We start from the raw sequence: 5,628 nt of genomic DNA on the forward strand, positions 1-5,628 counted from the left end.
GCCCCGGCGGGGAGGCGGGGACCCAGCCCCAAACCACAGCCCCCGCCTCTCCTCTCTCGCAGCCCCAGAGCCCTCTGTCCCAGGAGACCGACTGCACCTTCATCCAGTTAGAAAGTGGCCTGCAGGGCCCGCGCCTGTGTGTCCTGCCCGAATTTTTAAAAAGTATTTATTAGGTCCATTTGATCCCAGAGTTTCCTTCTTTTTGAACTTCTAAGTTCTCTCTCCGGGGTGTGTGTGTGTGTGTGTGTGTGTGTGTGTGTGTGTGTCCTACAGAGAAGCCACTTGGAGAGAACTGTTTTTTTCAGAGGAGATAATTTTCAAATGACGTGGCAGGACCTTGAAACATTTCATAAGCCCGTCTGACTTATATTTAACTCGATGGGTTTATTTACAATGATGAGCCCTTAAAGCAGCTTGGACGACTGCAGCTTGTCTTCACTGCAAAACCAAGGGTCTTGGGTTGGCTGCTTCACTGTGTTTACGTTTATTTGGGCAAAGACATTTACTTTGTCTTCTTTTATGACTGCTCTGCTGAATTGTGCTCTCCATACTTTTTCTTCATTCTTTCTTTCATTTGCTTTATGTTAGTGCAATAATGCCTACTGTCCTATAACAATCCTTGAATGACTCTAAGCCTTCATGCTCTCTTTGTACAAGGCTACATTTTCCAAGTACTGGTAGAAAACTTACACACACACACACACACACACACACACGAAGAGGAAGAAGAAAACAGCAAAATGCCCAACAATAGCTGCACGTATCAGCAATATATATATATATATTTCTTTTTTGTTTGTTTGTTTACTTTTTTAAAAAGGAGGTTATGCCCTAGCTGGTTTTGCTCACGATTAGAGCATCAGCCAGCGGACTGAAGAGTCCGGGTTGGATTCTGGTCAAGGGCAGGTACCTCTGTTGCAGGCTCCATTCCCGGCCTGGTCGGGGCATGCAGGAGGCAACCAATGGATGTGTCTCTCTCATGTGGATGTTTCTCTCTGTCTCTTTCCCTCCCTTCCACTCTCTTAAAAAAAAAAAAATCAATGGAAAAAAAATATCTTAAGGTGAGGACTAACAAAAAAAACAACAACAAAAAGGAGGTTACCTATGTTCAAACGGATTTGAAAGCATTCTTAGAGGTGATTTCTCAGACCTCCTTAAATGGAAATGGACCCATTGCCAGTCACTGTCTTTGGAAATTTTATTACTATTTATCTATATAATAAAGAGGTAATATGCTAATTGGTCCTAATGGTGTCCCAGTCACGACCAGTCAACAGGCTGCCCGCACAGGCAGGAGCTGGTGGGCGGGGACGGGGGCGGGAACTACCGCCCGCAGCACGGGTTGCTTTCTCTCAAGTTCAAAGAGCATGTGACAAAGTTAAAGTTGTAAATACTTCATCACAAGGGAAATTAGTCAAGCACTCTGAAAGTGTTTTCACTCTTAATGTGGTGTACAGGGAGATATTAGAATAAGTTTAATCCCTTTGTCAGTCATTGTTTGCATTTACTAATTTCCTTTCATCTCTGACACTTCTATTATAGAGAAAGGGCAAATAGCAATATTAAAATATTTCCTCTAATTAATTCCCTTTTAATGTGCACGAATTTCGTGGACTGGGCCACTAGTTACATAATAAATGAGTACTCATGCAACTGATCTAATTCTTTATCATTCGTTACATTTTTTAAAACCTTAAAAGTTTTGTGCTTTGGTCTCTATTTTCTATCCTTCCTACTTCTTATAATTAACTAGAGGCCCGGTGCACGAAATTTGTGCACTGGTGGGGAGGGGTGGTCCCTCCGCCCGTCCTGCTCCCTCTCACAGTCTGGGAGCCCTAAGCCAGCAGTCAGACATCCCTAATGGAAGAGTGTTATGTTATAGACATCTACACACTGAATTCTGTACCTGTTATTAGGGAATTACAGATGTGAAAGACGTATCTATTCAGCATTTATAGGAATGGGGCAAAAGTAGGCTTACAGTCGTTCCTATGGAAAATAATATAATTAATGAATAACAATACAAGAATAAACTGTGTTTTGCGTTCTCACAGCTGTAAACATACTTTTGCCCATTCTGTTATTATTGTTTTAGCCTCACCAATTATTTATTTACTATATCTACATTATGGTAATTTTTTTAAGGCTTGAAATATAAATGTTTCCTGTTGGGCAGAAGCTCAGCCTACTGTTAATCACCTGCTCATCCAAATGCCCTTAATGGAGATAAAATAACCATTAGGATCTTTTCCAAACCCTCTGTATTAGATAAGGGATTTTTTTTGCAATTAGTGCAGCAGTAGCTTTTGGTTTTGAAGTCCCTGCAGCCATAAGTTTGCTTTAAGCAGCTGATTACTTTCTGCAGTAGTAGAGTAGATGATTTCTTATAACCACATGAAATTTTTGTTCAGTTTTGTTTGTTTGTTTGTTTTGTAGAACTTCATTTATTCAAGGTCTTCTTGATGACTTGCCTCAGCCAGAATTGGCTGGTAGGTTTCACCTTGTGTGACAATTTGGTACACTGGGTTGAGATTTTGAGACCACATTTTGCTCAGTGGAAAAGGGTATCCTGCTCAGCTAGTGATGTCCGCTATGGAAAAACAATGGATATTAGTGATGGCTGTGCATGTGCCATCAAGTCAGGACAGTAAAGCCTTACGTAACCTTCGAAAATCCACTAAGGTACCTACCCTTAATGTGTGAAGGAAAACTCTACTTCTCCCTCTTTAGGTTCAGTGAATCGGGTCTATGAATTTAACTGGACAAAAGACAGATTAACAGGAAGAAAGGAATACAAATTTATTAAATTTTTTATGTGCACAGGAGTTCACAGAAAAGTGAACCTTAAAGTGACTAGACTAGCCCAGCTGGTGTGGTGCAGTGGTTGAACATCGACCCATGAATCAAGAGGTTTCCGATTCGATTTTGGTCAGGACACATGCCTGGATTGTGGGCTCGATCCCCAGTAGGGGGCATGCAGGAGGCAGCCATTCAATGTCTCTCTCTCATCGATGTTTCTCTCTCTCTCTCCCTCTCCCTTCTTCTCTCTCTAAAAATCAATAAAAAATATTTAAAAACAAATAAAAATAAAGCGACTGGACTAGAATTTGGAACTTACATACCATCTTAACAAAGGAAAGGGGACTTGGGGTTCAAAAGACAATAAAGTGTGAAGTGACGGAAATTTGTGGGAGAACTAATGAAAGATGAGTATGATTTTAGTAAAGTCTGTTTATGCAAACTCACCTCAGTGTCACCTCTCGGTCTCTGCTCTTCTCTTCCCCGCATAAAAGGACTTGTATGCCCTGCCTTCAGGCAGGTAAGGGGAAGGCGGAGAACTCTTTCTGTAGCTGTTGATTCTCAATTGCTTTCAGCTCAAAATAATCCTCACACCACAGTGGCATATTTTGGGTTCTGACCCCCTTTAAATGCTAACTCCTTTTTCAGAGTAGAAGATTGCAGTGTAAGAAAAAAGTAAAAGTAATTGTTTCCTCAGCTCCTTAACTTTGATTTTGAAAACCTTTTCTCCTCTCAAATCGCCCTTGAAAGTCAGCAAGTCCATAAAGTGAATGCGTTAACTTGCATTTCTAAGTTTCCTTTCTTACTGCAGGAACTCTTGTGATGTTTAAGATTCTGAAGGACAGAGAATTATTTCAAACCAGAGAAGGGCCACATGAAATCTCTCAGGTTACTCTGTTTGCCCAGCTGTAGGTTTCCTTCCTTTTCTCCTGATTCTCCATCCCATTCTAGCACCCTTTGGTGATGACAGACCCATCTGTTTGAGAATTTCCTTTCCTTCTTTCTTCTGGATTCTGTATAAATGCACATGCTTTCCCACATGCAGTGCAGTGTGGGGAAGCCCCTAGGGTATTTTACAACTTTAATCACCAGAATTTCTACTTCTCCTTTCATTTTACTTTTCTTAATGTTTCTGTGCTGTGTCTAGAAATACAGTAATATACTCGTCTGACGCTGCAAGATTCCTGTGTCTTTTTTTCATCTTCTGATTTCATCTTCATGCCTCGTGGTGTGCTAGAGCTGAGTGTTAATATTTCAGGGATTTTGCGGGCCCGTTTGTAAACATGGCCATTATAAAAAACAAAAATTATATAAACTTAGAGTTAATAAATTATATGAAAAACAGAGATAATAAGTACTCTCAGTGCATCGCTTTCCAGTTATTTTACTTCATATTATTGTCTTTGCTCCTAAGCACATTTATGCCCCTCACACCTATCTGTATGGAGGGAACACTCTATAATGGTGAGCTGCCGTAGTAAATCCTTCCCAACTCTGTGGGTAGTGATGTCACCGTGAAAACAACAAATCAGGATTGATTTTCCCTGGGGAGCCCATTGGTAATCATTTGCTGGCACACCACTGTGCTAGGCCCACAAGATGCTACCAGATCATATGTGAAGCTTTAATAACCAAATGCTCATTTTTGCTGTGTTGAACATCATTCTTCTTTCTCCCAGTGTTAAGATGTGTGCAGCCAGAAGGAGGAGAGTGAGTGGGTGGGAGGTAATCAACCAAAGACTTTGTATGCATATATGCATAACCCGCGGACTCAGACAATAGGGTGGTGAAGGCCTGTGGGGGGATATATGCATATATGCAAAACCCATGGACATAGACAATAGGGTGCTGAAGACCTGGGATGGGAGGTCAGGGGGGCTGGAGGGGGTCAATGGGGGGGAAAAGAGGACATATGTAATACCTTCAACAATAAAGATTTTTTTAAAAGAATTAAAATATTAGACACACCTCAATTACAAAAAAAAGATTTGTGCAACCAGTTTCATTTTAAGGGTAGAGTAACATCCCTTTTGTTGTCAGCTAACTTCTTCCTTTTGAGTCAGCTCTGATTTCTTCGTTTTATTTGCTGCACACAAGACCCCACTAAAATCTCTGAGTGAGTCTCTGGCAGTGGTTCCATAGCTAACTGAATAGTTGCTGAAGCTTTTCAATGACAGTTGCCTACCTAGTTGGCTATAGTTTTAGTTTCTAATCTGCTCACTCTTCCAGGATCATCTCTGCCATGATCATCTATGAACTGGTTGCACAATTTATTTTTTTCTCTGAGCCTTTTCCTTCTGCAGTTTTGAATTGTTCTGTTTGTTTCATTCTAGGCTATGTCTGTCACTCTGGAGTCCACAGCTCAAGTGCTGGAAGTCAAACGAATGACATCAGGATTAAGGCAATAGTCTGAAGAGCTGTAGGGATTAAAAGTGTAAATGACCAACCGCAGAATCTCTCCAGATTTGGTAGAAACAATCCCTAGGGCAGGAAGAAAATGCAAAAATAAAAAGACAGGACAGGGCAACAGTTAGCAGATTCCTATGGCCTCCCAATTTTGCCTGAAATGGGCTTTTGAAAAAACTTTTATAACAGTGCAGAGGTGATTTAAAAGTTGGCTGTTTTATTTTTAGGTAACAGAGAGAAATTGCCTCAGGGTTGTGGGGCATGTGCCAACATCACTTTCCCGGGTCAGTGAAGCTTCTTTATGGGTGAATTTCATTCCTAGAGGAGTTGGTGACTGACTGAGGTGAATCCCATAACGAAAATAGCCATGTTCACAGGATACATCGCCAGGGCTGGTTGGCCAGGGCCTGGCAGCTGTGGGTC

General features: G+C 41.2%; 1 pseudogene; it reads right to left on the reverse strand.

Moving 5' to 3' along the window:
- LOC102244449 overlaps positions 1–5,628 on the reverse strand; it is a 16,169-nt pseudogene that overhangs the window by 2,823 nt on the left and 7,718 nt on the right.

Source organism: Myotis brandtii, unplaced genomic scaffold (assembly GCF_000412655.1).
Source record: "Myotis brandtii unplaced genomic scaffold, ASM41265v1 scaffold1038, whole genome shotgun sequence".
Lineage (NCBI taxonomy): Eukaryota > Metazoa > Chordata > Mammalia > Chiroptera > Vespertilionidae > Myotis > Myotis brandtii.